General features: G+C 41.4%; 1 pseudogene; it reads right to left on the reverse strand.

Annotated features, from left to right (window-relative positions):
• Positions 1-2952: 2952 nt before the first annotated feature.
• LOC138189376 (SURP and G-patch domain-containing protein 1-like) lies at positions 2953-20957 on the reverse strand (annotated as a pseudogene).
• Between the last annotated feature and the right edge of the window lie 313 nt (positions 20958-21270).

Below are 21270 nucleotides of genomic sequence, written 5' to 3' on the forward strand. Positions count from 1 at the left end.
GATGGCTAATTTCAATGAAGACTCACCAAACACCCACAATCCTAACCCCAACGCCACTCCGACATATATATGTACAAAGCAATAAGTAAATTCACCAACGATAATGTTTCTAAGTGAAGATATATACGCGAGAATGTAAATGTTCTTTTCGACTGGAACAAAACCAATTTGATCGAAGCACAAATCACGAAACACTCGGCAAAGAAAACACGACTATTACAAGTTGCAACAAACAGGAAAAGATCTTTCTTTCGCCATTACCAATTTTAAATTGTTTCATAACAATTCGTTATCATAACGAATGTTCAAGGTGATCACAGCGGAGTTTATCCCCATCCTCTTCGATATAACACTTTGATCACCGTATACGCACCAAGGATAAGATGAGATGATGAACTTAAGCGAATCCTATATTTTTCTCATTTTTCTCTTTGTAGCAAAATCATTACTTGTTCTGTTGGTTTCGCTCTACTTTTAATATTCGTTCGCCTTGATCGAAATATATACGACCGTTGTCATTACGAACATTGACATTCCCTTGATGAAGACACACACACACACACACGGTAAATGAGTAATTAGTATAGTCTCTTAGAAACGACTTAAAAAAGAAAGACAAAAGACCGTATCAATTTGTTGTATTTATATGTGCGCAACTGTTCCACAGACAAAATCAGAACCATTATTTAATTCTTTTGAATCTCGATGATTACGCGCACTTCGCACTGAATGTTGTGTATGACACCTGTTCCGTTTTCTTCCAAGTTCGATGATCTATCCGTTCTTCTCTTCTTCCTAGATATATAAGTTCGATATAAATTGAAACATAGATAAACCCTATGTCATATACGATTGTGCATCACCCTTCCTTATTCTAATGTTTTTCACTTTATTGTTCGTACGTCTCCTGAAATAACGAGCAAAATATACAACAGTAATACGCAATTATGCGCACCGTATTTTAAATTCGATACAAACAATCAGACTGCCGACACCATAAAGCACCAACAAGTTCCCGATCGCCGCTAAATAGTAAGAGTTACTTTCACGTACATACGTGTCCGCTTTGAAAGAGTGCTTGTACCTCTCCCCACTGATCTACCGACCATTCTGTGGTCTTTTTCCGTCCTTTCCCTCTGTAAGGCTATGATCCGATCTGAAACGGTTCGATCCGTTTGAATTCGTACTGTTCCGTTTCGTTGCAACTTCTTCTTCCCCTTCCTTTGCGTTGCCCTTCTCTTTCTCACCCTACCTACCACTCTACCCCTTCTTGACTGATGTCGTTGCCAGCGTCACCAGGAGAAGTTCCTATCGCAGGAACAAGATGACGTCACTTATAAAACGAAGACATACATGTATGTGACCATACGCGAATACGACTGTCAGTCCCCATCATTGTCTTGCCCCTTCGCTTATTTGAGTGCATCTATAGTACGAGATATTCCGTCATTCTATGCTACTACTACATACACCATAAATACTGTTTTAATTCTTACTGCTGCCGTTCTTCATGCTTCCAAACTTTCAACAGTTCCAACAGCCATTTTACTTCTACTTTTGACTTTCTGACAATATCGATTACAGTTGATTGAAAAATAAGCAGGAATAAACCGAACATTACCTGCGTATGATATATTAATTTGTAAATACATATCTATATCGCATCGATATCTATCTAATATTTAATATATTTGCATCTAACGTATTGATAACTTTCATTTTCTTCGTAATGATTATAAATCATCTTTTTATAAATCATTATTTATCTTTTAATTAAAATGTGTCAGAGCGCAGTTGGAACGAGGATTAAAATTACATAACTTAAACGTAAAATGAAGATTAAGGAAATAACTATTATTAAGGTGAGCTAATTCAAAGGTGAAAATTGCTTTTAAATAAGATAAATGTCGTCAGTTATTTATAGCTGAGCTTCTATCTCGTATCTATACTCTTCGTGTGAAATTACAAACAAATCAAAACATTATTTTGCGAATCTAAGAGAACTTGTGTGAAATATTTCGAGAATGTCATGATCTTACATTCTAAGAGAACGTGTCAGACTTTTCACCTTGATGGAGACGTCGATACAATTGTTGATCAAGAAACGAGAACAGGCATACTCGGTATTACTGTGAAATGTGCATTCCATGATTATCAGGGCGCATCGATGTGAAATATGCATTAAAATTCCAACGACAACGACGAGAATGAAGAAATGGAAAAGATTAAATAACGAATCTAATCAAAATCGAAAAAAAGAATGCAATACAGTAATTCGGTAAATGCGATAAAGGAAAAAGTAACAAGATACGATCGGAAAGAAGATGTACAAGAAAATTAGTAAACCGACAGACTGGCAATGAGGTAGATCGTAGTATAAAAATGAAGAGAGGAAGAAAGCAGAGGGGAAAGGAAAGAGTACATTATAAATTCAAGTATACATAGGTATCGTCATATATGTATGTATGTAGATCGGTAAAATTGTTTCACTTATCGACACAAATTAACCGGAATGCTTTGTCACGGACTGAATACAGGATAGAGCTGATACCTGTCGCTGTTTTTACGTGTCCCATGTTTGGGGGACCATGTGACCTGTGAGGCGTGATATATTCCCTATGTTAGGGCAATGTATCAATCAGATCGATCAATGTAGAAGCGCTTAAGCACGCTTGTCCAATGTAATAGGAAATACTCTAATTTTTTTGAAGTTGGTATTCAGTTGGAATTTGTGAGACACGAAGTCCCATATAATTATGTTACGTCTACTCTGTACTTAATCGATGCTATTACAATCTAATACATATCGCACGGTGCATCAAATATGAAACCTACGTACAAATAATATATGTAACAAAACATTCACAGTTCATATTTCATTTAATAATTCTAATGAGCATTCATAATCGTACATACATACAATAAGAAAAACAGAGTAAACATCTATAGAAATAGAAACAAGATTGGGATTTCATTTATTATGTCACTATAACTGTAACTGTAATCTGTACGTTCAGTATAGTATGTCAAATATACAAAATAATGACAATTTATCTCCCAACTAAATGGAACATCACGATATATAATACCTCGAATACGATCTACTAATGTCACCTTCTTCTCAATAATAAGGTCTTCGAGGATTGTTCTAAAAATAAAAGGAAGAAAAATAAACATTTGATTAGTGGTTAAGTATATGAAACATAACTTTGGTATTGCGAAATTTTTTAGATGTTTGACAAAATTACCAAAGGATTAGGCCTAAATCTGTAGGCAAGCATCATTCTCTTTCTGTAGGCATCGAATTCATCGTCGTCCCTGGATACACCATCCGGTCTTTCGGAACCTAAACCAGCACTGTCGAATCTATTGGTTGCTCTATAGAAAAATGAGAAATGTCGGTACAACATCGAAGATATTGGTATTAATAAATGAAGTAGGAAATGGTCACAGATAGATCAAATAAAATGCTAAGGAAATTCAATAATACGGTAAACTTCTATCATAAAAATAATTCACATGTATTATATGTTTATATGTGAAATTAACGCGAATATAATAAGTACAATCAGTCAGGAACTACTTACTTATTAATAGGTTCGATGCGACCATTGCCTTCGCTACCTAATCCTTGTCCTTCGCTCCAACCAAGTTTTTGTAGCATGTGAAATCCTAAAGAATTGCAAACTTCGTTAATTTGGTTGTCAAACATAACTTACTGACAAAAAGATACATATATATTTTAATATATGTAAATACATGGACGCGCAAAGAAAGGCAGGCTGCGTACCGATGTTATCTTCTTTTAGTTTGTACTCCTTGTAATCGCTAAGGTCAGGTTCCTTCCCTTGATTAACTGCGTTATATTGTTCCATAAATTTTTTAAGTTCATCCGGTGGCAAGATATCACCAATATGATGCTTTCCTTCTGCTTGGGCCGTCAATTCTTCAGCCCACATTTGAGTAGCCTCCATTTCGGCAGATTTGAGTTTGTGTTCCCAAGTACCACCTTCCGTCTCTTCGTCACTGTCGTATTCGTATTTGTGCTTACCCTTTGCTTCTAAACGTCTTACTTCTTCTCTTTTTCTTAATAAGTTTTGGTAGAGAAGATTTATCTGAATGAAGGTTAGAATAAACGGTGAGTGAGTTGGCAGAAATTACACATAGTTGAATTAACAAAGTACTAAGCTCGATCTTAATCTTAAATCTTAAATGAACGCTTGAAATAAAACAATTTTAAAATAAACAATCTTGTCACCTTGTAATGATCTTCGGCTTTTTTCCTTTGCTCTTCAGTGAGATCTAACGTCCCCAAAGTTTGTCGTGCATATTGTATCAAGGCTGGATCGTTCCTTGATATTTTAGTTAACATAGGGTTCTTTGTTTCCGTACGTTGCACTTTTGGTGATGGAATTATAACAGCCGGTTGTCCAATTTGTCCAGGAATCGCGATACCTGGCTGTGAAAAGCCACTACTACTTTGCTGTTTATTATGGCTGGTTAACGTGTTCATTTCTGCTACAGGCACCTTATTATCTGGATCACCCCATCGGCTACGTCTTTTTCGTTTACGTTCTTCCTTGTTGTCTTCCTTTGATCGATCTGTAGAATTGTTATCGCTCTCTCTCTCGTTTCTTTTCTGTTTAATGTACAAATAATTATAATCAATAACGGTAGATGATGACACGATGCAAAAATAAATATACATTATATATACCTTGTGGTGAAACATGCTTGTTAGAGGTAGGACCTTGATCGCTATCGTCATTATCGCTGAGAGCTTCTTCCGGACAATAGAGTTCCGCGCCGGTGTTTTTATTTTCCTTAACGGATTTTTCGGTGCGAAATTTTGCCAATCCCCTGTACTGCATATAGGCTGCACTTTGCTTTTGGTGCAGAAACCTTGATTAAAACAAAACTTAAAACTTCTGACGAGTAACATAGTCTCCTAAATTAAATTCCTTTAGATTAAAAGAGACACAATAAAGAGGGAAAAAAATAAAAGAAAAAAAAAGAATAAGAAGAAAGAATAGAAGATAACAGGTGTTTTATAAGAAAACAGCTCGTATATTCGTATGTTCGTCCAATATGTCACGCCTTTGATTCGTCAATTACATTGAAGAATTTAGGTATTGTCTTTGTTTTATAAAAGGAATATTTTATAAACTAATTAGGGGAACATACTCTAACGTATGTTGTTTTACAGAGGATAAAATAGTAATTATAAATAATTGTAAATAAGAAATGAAGATAGACATTCACGTTTTGGACGCACGATATATGTATGATTAGAAAACTTATTGGTCAAATTTTAATTACAATTTCACGTATCGTTATTATCAAATATTATCGGTAAGATTTCGCTATTTGATTAAAAAGGAAGTAGAGAACGGAGAAGTGATACAGACAAAGCAAGCATTGTAATACATTACACCTAGATGCTGTATCTAGTGCTTGAAATAGAGCAATGTTGTACAAAAAAGACGAACGAACGATACGTAAGGTGAAATAAAGAAAATGTGATATGTGCAAACGCTACACGTATAAAGACACTATAGATGGGGGACCAGAGAGGACAGTAGTTACCATAATTTAGGATCTTGGGCATTCTTCTCTCGTGCTTCTTATTCGATTTCATCCCCACAGTCAGTGACGATGCGTGCCAGCTGCTCAGCCTCTAGGGGACACACTTAGAAGCCTTTGTCAGACATGCGTAACAACGCTAAAAGCTCTGGATTTTGTTTTTGTTTCTGTAGTGTAGAACACGTATTCGTCTACACGAATGATCAGCACGAATTTGCTTTTTGCAAGTTTCGTATTCGCCCACGCGTCTTGTATTCGGCGTATCGCGCGCGCGCATACGCATACGCACGCACACTTACATATTCTGGACTGCGCGAACAAGTAATCCATTTTACAAGAAATAACTTGTTCTTCGTAAATATAAACATGCGGCGATACGCCGAAACGAAGAAATAAATGAAAATAATCGACATATCGTACCTAGCTGTTCAGAGGCTTGTAGATCAGTCAATGGCCTCACTGGTGGTGGCACTTGTACATTAGGTGGTCCCATAGGTACCTGAGCGACTTGATTAGGAAGAGGGTAACTGGACGACATTAAAGAAAGCGGCGGTCTGGCGTTTGGAATTAAGGAAGGGGGTGGTACATTCGGAGGTGGAATATTAAAATTGGGCGCTGGAATTGAATTCATATTCGAGGCAACATTGTGAACTGGTGGTGGAGCGGACATCATCACAGATGGTATTACATTTGGCTGTGGGACGTTTGGGACATTTGGCACGTTTGATGCATTCGGTACACTGACCACGCTTGTCTGCGTAGTCGGAATCGATATTACGCTTGGTGGCATTTGTGTCATTCTCGATAATATATTAGGAGGAAGAATGTTTGGAGGTGGTAAGTTTATAGGTTGTAATGGTGTAGGAGGTGGTACACCGCATTGCTGTCCGGTTGAAGCTAAGTGTCGTCGCGTACTCGATTCTGATGACACCAATAATGTGGACGATAACGAAGATAATGACAAAGAAGTTGATGGCGATGATGACGGTAACGACGACGACGACGACGACGTCGACGACGACGACGGCGGCGGCAGCAACAATAACGGCGATGGCGACAGCGACGACGACGACGACGGCGGCGGCAACAATGACGGCGACGACGACGACGACGACGACGGAGTCTAAACAATATATATATATATATATATGTCGGGTGCACATTGGAATTAGGATTGGGGCGTGAAACGAATCGTCGTTTGGTTTACGCATTGTCGATAAGCAATAGAGAAGACATTGACTAGTGCAGATACGATTATTATGGAATTGGACAAGCAACCGTGGCAATTAGACACTCGAGAAACTAATGATAATGATCCTAGGTTCAATAACGAATCCGCGGTCGACGGGGTGATAGATGAACGTGCCCACAAAATCTAAGTCGGACTCTTTGTTAAAACGGTGAATACCCACCGAGCGTACAGACGCTAAGTGAGTCGCTAATACGATCTCGCGAGAGAATGACTTTTCGTCGCGACGATGCTGCAGAGGAAAACTATGATGGGGTGTGTCTAAGGACACGAGATCATCGGATTCGTCGAGGATAGTCCTCGTTCAGAAAGTAAGGGAAATTAACGTTGCTGCTAATTGGTCAATCTCCATATCGGTGGTTAGAAAAGATGCCAGCCGCCCTCGAAGGAAAGTTGCTAGTGGGAGACGCCGTTCGTTGAAAGAAATAGATCTCCCCTATCTTCCCGTAGTTGGGACAAAGACTGTTTATCTGTTTGAAGGACTTTAGGTAACTAGATCTTAGTGTTTATAACGGCCCCCGGGCTAGCTGATCACGTACTGTGGAGACACATCGACATCTGGCAATCATCTTACTCGAAGAATAGGGACTGCGTGTGGCCACGGGACAGAGACCGTTGGAATGTTTACTGTCGCGTGTCGCCAGAGATATTTCTTTTAAGGAGAGCTATAGAATTACTTCATACCTTTGTTAGGCAAAGCGTTCATCCCGTGACCGCGGCTACGTTCGGCGACTGGCTATCGCCTCGAGCCCAAGCTCATTATCACAAATCTTGAACAAATACAATCGGATCGAAAGACGACAATTGTTTAATTACGCCTATGATAGAATCTAGATTACGGTGTTAAGGGATTTTCCCGGGGTTCCAAAGGGAGGACTCCGATGTCCTTTCATCTCCGACATATATATATATATATATATGTCGGAGAGGAAAGAACACCGGAGCCTCTGGAATGCTGGATAATCCCGCAACATTGTAACCTAGAGCCTACTATAGCTGTAATTAAACAATTGCAGTTATTCAACCTAATTGTAATTGTCCGAGATTTGTGATAGTGAGCTTGGGCTCGAGGCGACAGTCGGTCGCCAACGTGCCCGCGGTCAAGGGATGAACGTTTTGCCTAACAAAGGTATGAAGTAATTCTATAGCTCTCCTTAAAAGAAATATCTCTGGCGACACACGACAGTAAACATTCCAACGGTCTCTGTCCCGTGGCCACACGCAGTTCCTATTCTTCGAGAAAGATGATTGCCAGATGTCGATGTCTCTCCACAGTACGTGACCAGCTAGCCCGAGGGCCGTTATAAACACTAATATCTAGTTACCTAAAGTCCTTCGAACAGATAAACAGTCTTTGTCCCAACTCGGGAAGATAGGGGAGATCTATTTCTTTCAACGAACGGCGTCTCCCACTAGCAACTTTCCCTCGAGGGCGGCTAGCATCTTTTCTAACCACCGATATGGAAATTGACCAATTAGCAGCAACGCCAATTTCCCTTACTCCCTGAACGAAGACTATCCTCGACGAATCCGATGATCTCGTGCCCTTAGACACACCCCGATATAGTTTTCCTCTGTGGCATCATCGGGACGGAAAAGGCATTCTTTCACGCGATCTCGTCAACTGAAGGAAGTAACGTTCTTACGAATTATTGTGCGGACTTAGACTTCGCGAACACGTTCAACCATCATCCCTCTGACCGCGGTTTCGTTATCGAACCCGAGACCATTGTTACTAGTATCGCGGGTGCCTAATCACCACAGTCGATTGTTAAACTTGTATCATCCGTGCCTGTGCTAATAAACTGTGTCTTTATTATATCGCAACGATGGCTAATTTCAATGAAGACTCACCAAACACCCACAATCCTGACCCCAACGCCACTCCGACATATATATATATCGGAGATGAAAGGAAAGCCGAAGCCGTTCCTTGGAAATTTTGGGAACATCTTCTAGTAGTCCAGCCTGGACTTTATCATAGCTGTAACTGTTCGAGATTTGTGATATCAAGATTGGGTTCGAGGCGACAATTGGTCGCCGAACGTAGTCACGGTCACGGGATGTACTCAGGCAGAAACTGCCTAACAACGGCGTTTGGAATTTTCTCGATGCTTCCAACGAGTCTGCCTAACAACGGCGTTTGGAACTTTCTCGATGCTTCCAACGAGTCTGCCTAACAACGGCGTTTGGAACCTTCTCGATGCTTCCAAACGGGTATAGAAAAACAAATGCAATTGTACAGCGAGAAAAATCTCGACGAGGCTGGCATTCGTCTTGTGACTGCTTTGGAGAGTGACACGTTGTGTTTCTGTGCTTGGGATCGGTCTGCGCTTGGTGAGGAGTCGTCCCGTTGATCGTGGATTCGTTTGAACTCAGAATTATTGTTTATAACGATTATTGACTTATTGTTTGTGAATCATATTATTCATTGAACTTGCTATCCGTTAAACGTATTATTCATTAGCTTTATTATTTGTTAGACTTACTAACCATTCAACTTATTATCCACTAACTTTTTTATTTGTTTAACTTATTGTTCGTTAGATTTATTTTCCACTAACTTTGTTATTTGTTAAGCTTATTATTCACTAGACTTATTATTTGTTGATCTTTGTAGTAGACTTGTGTATACGTGAAAGTATAGTCTCGGTTGTGTTGAACAATGGATGGCTCACGTGGGGAGTTGTCGCGCGCCCAAGATTCCAATCTCTCCCCGACATCAGAAGTGGGATCAGAACCACTTAAAGTGATACAAGAACAGATGGCATTTATGCGCGAGTTAATTCAGACGCTAGCGCAAAAGCGGAGGGAGCTTGAGCCGAATGTTAAACCCGGAAAATGTTCATTACCACGCTTTAACCCCGAAGTCGCAGGCGCCGATCCCGCCGCATCGTCCAAGGTGGTTTGCTTCAAGTGTCGTGCGTAGGGCCATATCGCACCTGATTGTCCGCTACTGCAGAAGAGAAAACCCGGCCCTAAGAACAAACGTCGAGTTGACTCCTGCGTGGTGGAGTCTCCAGCTGGTAGTTTAAGTCATCTGGGTGCGTCGTTCCCATTTTGTTTCGATTCCGGAGCCGAATGCTCATTAATTAAAGAATCTATATCTTCGAAATTTTCTGGCAAACGAACGACTGATGTAGTAGTAATGCGAGGCATAGGAAATACTTGTGTTAACAGTACATTTCAGATCTTGTCCACTGTATTTATTAACGGTTTTACACTGGAGATAACTTTTCATGTCCTTGCTGATAGCTACATAAAATAAGATATCATGATTGGTCGTGAAATCTTGAGTCAAGGTTTTGACGTGAATATTACACGAAATAGCGTCGATATTTGCAAGACAAAAATGGTTAACGCCTGTAGCAAAGTCGCGGAAGATGCGGTCAACATTAACGAGATCAACACTGATGTAGTTGGTAACGACAAAAATCGATTGATCTCTGTTCTCGAAAAATTCAAAGAGTCATTTATTACGGGTTTCCCGCGGACGCGTGTGAGTACGGGCCAGTTAGAAATTCGGTTGATTGACCCTAATGACACCGTACAAAGAAGTCCTTACAGACTTAGCGGGGAAGAGCGGAGAATAGTGCGCGAGCGGATAAATGAACTGATTAGGGCAAAAATTGTAAAGCCTAGTAATTCGCCGTTCGCGAGCCCCATGTTACTCGTGAAGAAGAAGGACGGATCAGACAGATTGTGCGTAGATTTCCGGGCGCTAAATAAAAACACGGTCGCGGATCGGTATCCCTTACCCCTTATTGCTGATCAAATCGTGAGATTGCAGAGTGCGAGATACTTCATTAGCTTTGACATGGCCAGTGGATTTCATCAGATCCCTATTCACCCTAACTCCACTGAATATACAGCGTTCGTCACCCCCGACGGTCAGTACGAATATGTAACGATGCCGTTTGGGTTGAAAAATGCACCAGCCGTTTTCCAGAGAGCCATTTTCAAAGCCTTAGGCGACCTTGCTTATTCATACGTCGTAGTTTACTTGGATGACGTCTTAATTATCGCTGACTCGGTAGATCAAGCCCTAGAACGATTGAACATCGTATTAGATACCCTTGTAAAAGCCGGATTCTCTTTCAACTTTTCAAAATGTTCTTTTCTAACGACCTCGGTACTCTATTTGGGTTATGTAATTTGTAACGTAGAAGTTCGCCCCAACCCGGGTAAAATACACGCCTTAAGCTCTTTACCCGCACCGACGACCTTTACACAGCTTCGGCAGTTCATCGGTCTAGCTTCTTATTTTCGAAGTTTCGTTCCAAAATTCTCACAAGTAATGAAACCTTTGTATGCACTCACTTCCGGTAACAAGAACATAAATTGGACGGATAAACATGAAAAGATAAGGCAAAAAGTAATTTCTATTCTGACCGATGAATCGGTGCTAATGATATTTGATCCCAATTACCCAATAGAGCTACACACCGACGCTAGTTCAGAAGGCTACGGGGCTATCCTAATGCAAAAGGTCGAAGGTAAAAATAGAGTAGTAGAGTATTACAGCAAAAAGACTAGCCCAACGGAATCTAGATATCATTCCTATGAATTAGAAACGTTAGCAGTCGTAAACGCCGTCAAGCATTTTCGCCACTATCTACACAGGCAAGAATTCCTTGTTGTCACTGTTTGCAATTCCTTGAAGGCATCCAGCAATAAGGTGCATTTAAATGACAGGATTTACAGGTGGTGGGCTTACCTACAAACTTTTACCTTTGACATTATGTATCGGGAAGGCAGACGAATGGCTCACGTCGATTTCTTTTCGCGGAACCCCGTAGACTCGGATCACCATACGATCGTCAAAATTGCCGAAAAAGAACTCAATCTGGCCGAAATCTCCGAAGATTGGCTCTTGGCGGAGCAACGTCGCGATCCTCAAATTACGGAAATCGTCGATAAGTTGCGGAACGACGAGCTTGCGGACGACGTCGCGAATACGTACGAATTACGATCCGGCACCCTGTACCGTAAGATACAAAGGGGAGGCAGAACTCTCTGCTTGCCCATTGTCCCAAGAGGCTTTAGGTGGTCCGTGATCAACCATGTGCACCAGTCAATCATGCACTTAGGATGGGATAAAACGCTCGAGAAACTGTACGAGTATTATTGGTTCGAGGGAATGGCGAAATATGTTCGTAAATTCGTTGAGAACTGTCATGCTTGTCGAGTTTCGAAGGCTAGTTCAGGTAAAATACAAGCTGAATTACATCCTATACCTAAGACCAGCATACCCTGGCATACAGTTCACGTGGACATAACGGACAAACTAAGCGGTAAAAGTGATTCGAAAGAATATGTCATTGTTTTGGTCGACGTCTTCATTAAATTCGTATATCTGCATCATACTCGTAAAATAGATTCCCTTAGTATCGTTAAAACACTTAAGTATACTATATTTTTATTCGGGAGTCCTCGCTGGATAATAGCGGACCAGGGAAGATCTTTTAAGGGCAAAGAATTTCAAGACTTTTGTCAAGATAGACACATTAAACTCCACTTAATGGTAACCGGTGCTAGTAGAGCTAATGGACAGGTAGAGCGTATTATGGGTACGCTAAAAAAAAATATGTTCACAACAATAGAAACGACCGGGCGGTCTTGGCAAGACGCGATCGGGGAAACACAACTGGCTTTAAATTGTACACCCAACCGCGTGATTAAGTCGAGCCCATTGGAACTAATAATTGGTAAAACAGCGAGACCCCACAGCTTGCCCGTACCCGACAACATCAAAGAAAGAGAAGTAGATATCTCCCATGTAAGACAACAGGCGATACAGAACATGGAGAATTGCGCTAGCTATGATAAAGACAGGTTCGACAAAACGAAAGCCAAGGTAGTTGGGTTTAACCTTGGTGACTTTGTGTTACGAAAAAATTAGGAAAGGAACCAAACGAAGTTGGACCCGAAATTCAGGGGTCCATTCGTGATAGCAGAGATTTTGGAAGGGGACCGATATACTTTAAAGACCTTACACGGTAAACGGACATACAAGGACAGTCATGACAAACTAAGAAAAATGCCAAATAGTTGCGTTCCTGCTGAGTTGGACGTCTGCGGCGATGACAGCGACGGTGATAATAACGATGCGAGTACACGGACCTCAGAGGATCATTAATACCACGTTGTGGCCGTGCATCCAGTGTGGTGCTCTGCGCCTTCGTAATATGTCCAGTGGGACACTCTGCGCCTTCGTAATATGTCCAGTGGGACACTCTGCGCCTTCGTAATACGTCCAGTGGGACACTCTGCGCCTTCCTAATACGTCCAGTGGGACACTTTGCGCCTTCGTAATACGTCCAGTGAGACACTCTGCGCCTTCGTAATACGCCCAACGTGGTAACACGATCCAACAATCTGAGATTCACCCGTGTACGAAATCGAAAATGATCTGTCGTGTCGTTGCGGTCTGACTGGTGACTCACGGAATGCAACTAGCACTTCGAAATACAAACTATGACACTACCAATTTGAGTTCTGTTTCATTTCCTTGCTTGTTAAACCTTCGAATAAAATCTTGTTGTCGAACTGGACCCTTGACGTATTTGGAACATTTAACTGAATGGTAGATAATATCAGTTACAACGAGTCTAATGTTAAAAAAAAACTCTGTATTTTAGCTACACACGAGGACGTGTGACAGTCAGAATGGCCGTGTCGAAGATGAAAGGAAAGCCGAAGCCGTTCCTTGGAAATTTTTGGAACATCTTCTAGTAGTCTAGCCTGGATGTTATCATAGCTGTAATTGTTCGAGATTTGTGATATCAAGATTGGGTTCGAGGCGACAATTGGTCGCCGAACGTAGCCACTGTCACGGGATGTACTCAGGCAGAAACTGCCTAACAACGGCGTTTGGAATTTTCTCGATGCTTCCAACGAGTCTGCCTAACAACGGCGTTTGGAACTTTCTCGATGCATCCAACGAGTCTGCCTAACAAGGGCGTTTGGAACCTTCTCAATGCTTCCAAACGGGTATAAAAAAACAAATGCAATTGTACAGCGAGAAAAATCTCGACGAGGCTGGCATTCGTCTTGTGACTGCTTTGGAGAGTGACACGTCGTGTTTCTGTGCTTAAGATCAGTTTACGCTTAGTAAGGAGTCATCCCGTCGATCGTGGATTCGTTTGAACTCAAAATTATTGTTTATAACGATTATTAACTTATTGTTTGTAAATCATATTATTCATTGAACTTACTATCCGTTAAACGTATTATTCATTAGTTTTATTATTTGTTAGACTTATTAATCGTTCAACTTATTATCCACTAACTTTATTATTTGTTAAACTTATTATTCGTTCGATTTATTTTCCACTAACTTTATTATTTGTTAAGCTTATTATTCACTAGACTTATTATTTGTTAATCTTTGTAGTAGACTTGTTTTCCCGTGATATCCATGTGAACCGTGTGCCAAGGTATGCTGGTCTTAGATATAGGATGTAGTTCGGCTTGTGTTTTGCCTGAACTAGCCTTTGAAACTCGACAAGCATGACAGTTCTCAACGAATTTGCGAACGTATTTCGCCATTCCCTCGAACCAATAATACTCGTACAGTTTCTCGAGCGTTTTATCCCATCCTAAGTGCATAATTGACTGGTGCACATGGTTGATCACGGACCACCTAAAGCCTCTTGGGACAATGGACAAGCAGAGAGTTCTGCCTCTCCTTTGTATCTTACGGTACAGGGTGCCGGATCGTAATTCGTACGTATTCGCGACGTCGTCCGCAAGCTCGTCGTTCCGCAACTTATCAACGATTTCGGTGATTTGGGGGTCGCGACGTTGCTCCGCCAAGAGCCAATCTTCGGAGATTTTGGCCAGATTTTGAACGGGAAATAGTTACGTTGCTATAGTTTAAGAATGGGTCTACAACGCGTAGACTATTTTCATTTTCTTCCCCTACGAGATCTGACGAGATAAAGAGATGAACAAGAAATTGCATATTATATTATTATTAACAGATGTAATACAATCATAGACAGAGAAAATGATTATGCACGCTTGCTCCCAGGTTATAATCGAATTTTCGCAGTATTGTTAGTTCGATGTCACCGTCCTAGAATTCTAATACATAATATTGGAATTCCAATATCGCACCGCATCAGGTTTGCCGCTTTATTCAGCTTTTATTCGTCACAATCCTTCGATTAACCTTTCTTTACTCCACTCAGCTCCAAGATAAGTGTTACTCTTTCTTTTATACTGATTCTATATCTTGAGGTTAACACGAACATGAAATAAGAGAAGGCGAGTAAATGGTATATACAAATGTGCTTGAATTACGAAGCTTTTCATTAACAATTAAAAAATTTGCCTTGAGATGTTTCAGCCACGTTATCCATATTAACAAATCCTTCCTGTATTTTGAACGTTAAGAGCGGCAATTTAATCGATTTAGCTTCCACTGACACAGCGTGGAATCACTTTCGACTAAAAGTACGACATCTGTCCTAAACACGCGAAAACCTATCTTGACGGGTGTGTCGCAGAAATTGTTCAGCAACGAAAAAAGATCAACCGCATTCCTCCAAATGGAACAACACCTTTCTGAATACAATAATTGATCTGTCTTGTAGACACTTATAAGAAATTATTAACGTATCTATGGGCTATATAGAAAGTACAAATAGCTGACAGACGAAATACCTGAAGGCGTTCAAGAGCATGAAGAGTATAATGCGCTTCGAATTGCCGACATACCTCTAATTGCGGTGAATTGAATATTTCAGCCAAAATATGAACAACTGCATATACATTGGATTTGGACGGGACCGGAGTTGATATAGCGTAAACCGGCCGATGTACGCAGTATTTGGCAGCAAATATGCAGCATAACACACATCGAATTGTCGACATATCTGAAATAGAAGCGGAGATATGTTGATTTGAATATTTAAGACAGAATCTGTAAAGCAGTAACTACGCTAAATTTGACAGGGAATAGAGTCAACATTGGATTTGACCTCGACCCGAGTTGACATAATGTAAACAGGAGCAGGACCGCTGTATTTGGCAGCAAATGTGGATTATAATCCGCATCGAATTGTCGACATACCACCAATAGCAGCGGAGATACGCTTAATTGAATACTAAAGCCTAAATGTGGAAAACTGAAAATACAAAGGATTTGGCAGTGACCGGGGTTGATATAGCAAAAACCGACTGATGCGCGCTGTATATGGCAGGAAATGTGTAGTAATACGCTCATCAAATTGTCGATATATCAGCAATTAAACAGAGATACATTCAAATGAATATTCAAGCCTGAATACGCCGAACTGTAATATCACTGTTATTTGACATCGATCAGAGTTGACATAGCGTAAACAGGAGCACGTGCGCTACATTTGGCAGTAAATGAGGAGTACAACTCTCATCGAATTGTCCACATACCACCAATAGCAGCGGAGATACGTTGAATTGAATACTTAATCCTTAATATGCAGAACTGCAATGACAGTGAGTTGGCGATAGACCAGAATTGACATAGCAAAAACCTGCTGATGCGCGCTGTATTTGGCAGCAAATGAGGAGTATAACGCGCATTGGTTCGTCGACATACCACCAAGAACAGCGGAGATACGTTTAGTTGGAATACTTAAGCCTAAATATGCAAAACTGCAATTGCAAACGATTTCGCAGGAACCTGGGTTGACATAGTAAAAACCGTGTGATACAAGCTGTATTTAGCAGCAAATATGGAGTAGAACGCGCATAGAATTGTCGACATATCTCCAATATAAACGGAGATACGTTCAAATGAATGCTTACTGCTAAATATGCTACACTGTAATCACTATGGATTTCAGAGCACACAGAGTTGACATTGCACAAACCGGTTGATGTGCGCTGTATTTGGCAGCAAATTTGGAGTAGACCGCTCACCGAATTGTCCACATATCTCCTATGGAAACGGGGAAGCGTTCAATTCAATATTTAAGGCAGAATCAGCAAAATTGCAATTGCGCTGGATTTGACAGAGCACAGATTTGACATAGCGCAAACTAGCTCAAGGGCGCTGTATTTGGCACCAAATGTGGAGTATAACGCGCATCAAATTGTCGACATATCACCAATAGCAGCTGAGAGGCGTTCAATTGGATACTTAAGCCAAAATATGCCAAACTGCAAATACAATGGTTTTTTACAGGACACAGAGCTGACATTGCGCAAACCGGTTGGTGTGCGCTGTATTTGGCAGCAAGTTAGGAGTATATCGCGCATCCAATTTCTGACATACCACAAATGGCCGCGGAGGTACGTTTAATTGAATATTGAAACCTGGATATGCAGTACTGCATTAACATTGGATTTGAACTCGACCCGAGTTGACAAAATGTATACAGGTGCAAGTGCGCTGTATTTCGCCGCAAATGTGGATTATAACGCGCATCGAATTGTGGACATATCTCCAATGGAAACGGACATACGTTTAACTGAACACTAAATACAGAATATGCTAATCAGCAATTACGCTTGATTTGACAGAGAACAGAGTTGACACAGCGCAAACCGGTTGAAAGGCGTGGTATTTTGCAGCGAATGAGGAGTATATCGCGCATGAAATTGTCGACATACCACCAATAGCAGCGGAGATGCGTTTAATTGAATATTGAATGCTGAATATGCATACTGCAATAACATTGGATTTAACCTCGACTCGAGTTGATATAATGTAAACAGCACATAATGCATATAATGTAAAACGCGCATCGAATTGCCGACATATCTCCAATGAAACGTTCAATTGAGTATTTAAGACAGAATCTGCAAAATTGCAATTACAATGAATATGGGAGGGACGTAAGTTGAAATAGCGCTAACTGGCTGATGCGCGCTGTATTTGGCAGCGAATGCGGAGTATTCAGGCCATTCACCGCGGGCAGACGGACACCAGATATCCGCTCATCCTTACTGCGTACCCTCAATAGTCTTAAGGACCCGTCATAAATCCGAGTAATTTGCTAGCTAAGGTCCTTCAGACCGAACAAATATCTTTTTTTTATTACTTTTTAACGACTATTGTCTACTACGGCTTGACAAGGGAAAGCTAGTTTTTCTCACGTACGGTGCTTCCTACTAGCAACTTTCTATCGAGGGCGGCTAAGATCTTCCTAATCCACCAACCTTCGTTTGGCCAATCAGAAGCAATGTATACTGCCCTCACTTTCCTGTCCAAAATGTCATGATCAAATCCGATGGTCTCGCGCCCTAGACACACCCATCGCTAGCTTTCCTCCTACACAGCATCGTCACCCAACTTTACTTGTCCTACACCGCAGGGAAAGTCAACGACTTGTCCTACACCGCAGGGAAAGTCAACCACTTGTCCTACACCGCTGGGAAAATCAACTACTTCTTCTACACCGTTAGAAAAGTCAACTACTGCTTCTACACCGTTAGAAGGGTCAACTTTCAACGTCGAAGTCTAACATCTAAATCTAACGCTATGTAAATTAACATACTAAATTCAACTATAACAGCCTTGTTCTATTGTACATCTATATTATCTTCGTGCGCCAATGTGTCATATCGGAATTGTATCTACTCAACAGTGTAACTTAAGTGTTGGAAATAAAACCCCTATTCTCACCCCTATTATCTTAACGGAAATCAGGGGATCGATCTACTCGTGCTGTCGATTATTATAATCGTAACGGGAATTTACGACTCCCGTTGACGCCTCTCCTCACGATTGCGTCTCTTCGCGATTGGTCGAAATTACAATATGTATATAACATTCAATAAGCCTACCAATAACCGACTAGCGATTTGAACAAACTAATTAATAAATTGCTACACAACCTAACAATTAAGCAAGAATAACCTATGATTCGACAACTCGGCGAAGAATAAACCTTGATTCGAAAACTTAACCAATAACACTTAAGATAAAATAAAATAAATAAAATCGATTAGTAAACTGATGGAAATGTCACAGTACGATTCGAAAACCTAACCAATAACAATTAGTATAAAATAAAATAAATAATATCGATTAATAAACTACACTAGACGTGAGCCGATCAAATAAATCAAGAATAAGAAGGATTATATACGACAAATTAGCAAAATAAAGGAAAAGCAACAAGGGGAAGATATACGGCAATCAACTAACGAAGATGGAATATGTAAAATACAAAATAAGAAAATAAAAAAAAGGAAGAATTAAAAATCATTGAATAAAACTAACTACTGAATTGAACGAGTCGCGAACCGAACAAATAAATCAAGAAATAAGAACAATCACATACTACGTAATAGTAAGGGAGAATAAACGGAACAATAGGAGGACACATTTTGATTAATCTACAAGTATAAAATATGTAAAATGATTGAAGAAACTAATTAATAAACAGTACAAGCCGTAAACTGCCCTGATGATTCAAAAATAAGAATGACTACAGAAAGGAAATAATTGATACAACAGGAATACATATTTTTAATTAACAAATACAAGGAATAAAATAGATAAAATATTAACGACTAAGCAAACCTGTTAACAAATCAAGCGATTAAGAACAATTAACACCATAACAAACTTGAAGATTTACATACAGAAATTCTACCGTCAAGTATAAACATATATGTAAATCACATTAAACAAATAATAACCTAGTAAACATTAGAAATAAAACTGTCAATGCTATGTAAGAAATCCAAAATTATCACATTACAAAATCATTTATGTATATATGAAATCAAATAATTAACATTCTAACGAATACATAACCTAAAATATACAATACTACATTATTAAAGAATTTTATATGAAAACCACACTGTCAGAAATATATATATGTCTGTGTGTGTTCTACACTATTAAATCAAAGAATTAGTAATCTAGTAAACATAAAATAAAATACATAATTAAGACTAGCCAACATTTCAGTAAATTTAAAGAACTATATATGAAAACTAGATTACGAAACATACATGCATACATATTTCGAACCAAACTACTAATAATCTAAATGAACATAAAAGAAATAGAACACACAATATAACACTATTGAAACTAACTTTTTATTTTTTTTCTTTTTTTATTAACGTGGAGGAAATCCGCACGGACACCAGGTCGCTTCTGGGGAAAAGCGGTGTGGTAGTGCCAGACTCCAACCGACTAAAACCTCCACGATAACCGTCCCGGCTGCGATCGAGAGGAGGCCGGGAACTGGTGAAAGCGATACACCGTGCCCCCCTTCCGCGCTCAATACGTCCCCTAATGGAGTGATGTGCGGCCACATCACACCGCGCCCCGTCGCCGGAGCCGCCGTGCCAGGCAGTCCGGTTCCCCTACCGGGCTTCTTTGCGGCCCCAGGGCGCTGAGCTGCCAGCGCCTAAGCTTGCACCCCACCGAGGGACGCGGCGGACCTAGTGCGTCTCACCGAATCGTGTCCATGGCCTATGCCACGCCCTCGCCGTTCAATCCTCTCAGGGTGAGAGTACCGCACCCTCACCCTCCCCGCTGCCTCTTTTCGAAGCATGACTTGCTCAAAGAAGGAGGTCACGGCCCTCCTCCTTCTCTGGCTTACGGACAATGCCTCGAGGATCGTCGGCGGCGATAGATCACAACCGATTTCCACGATGAGGTCGTGGCGCGGCCGCACCCACGCCGGGCAGTATTCCAGCGTGTGCTGCACCGAATCCACGCTCGCATCGCAATGTTGGCAGTGCGCGGTCGCTATCTCCCCTACTTGGTGCAGATAGTCACCGCAGCAACCGTGTCCGGTGAGCACCTGCGACACTCTGTAGGTCAGGGGAGGCCCGCCGCCGTCCAACCAAACGTCCCAGTTTGGAAAGACGGCCCCGAGGACGCTTAGCACCCTGCGCACCCACTCTCGTGACGATGCTGGCGCGCCATCTGTCTTGCCATCTGTCGCCTAATCCTGACGTCGGCGCCCACCGAGCCCGCCCCACCTGACAGACCCCGAGTTGGGAGATAAATCTCACGACACCTCAGGGCCTGCAGTTCGAACGGGGGAAATCCGGCGGGCACCGCCGCTGCCGCCGCCGAAATGGTGCGGAAGCCTGTTACTACCCTGATGGCCGCCGTCCTGTGCAGCCTCCTGACCACTAGGAGACTGCGACGGTTGGTCATCAGGTCCTCCGCCCAGATCGGAGCTTCGTAGAGGAGCCTCGATCGCACCTTGCCGGCGTACAGCCGGCGCACTCCGACGTCGGGTCCGCCCAGCCGAGGCAGCAGACGTCCTGAGGCGTTCGCCGTCGCCTCAACAGACGGCGTCAGGCGCTCGAGTTAGCGCCGACGGTCCAGTGGCTGTCTAGGGTCAGGCCCTGATACTTCATGCTGGTTCCGACCCTGATCTCAGCCCGCTCCAACCTCAGGAGATAACCCGCTGGAGGCGTCCCGTGATCGGCCTTGCGACAAAACCACATTGCCTCGGACTTCTCAG

This window comes from Bombus flavifrons, unplaced genomic scaffold (genome assembly GCF_040668555.2).
Source record: "Bombus flavifrons isolate JBK064 unplaced genomic scaffold, iyBomFlav1_principal scaffold0031, whole genome shotgun sequence".
Taxonomy (NCBI): Eukaryota; Metazoa; Arthropoda; class Insecta; order Hymenoptera; family Apidae; genus Bombus; species Bombus flavifrons.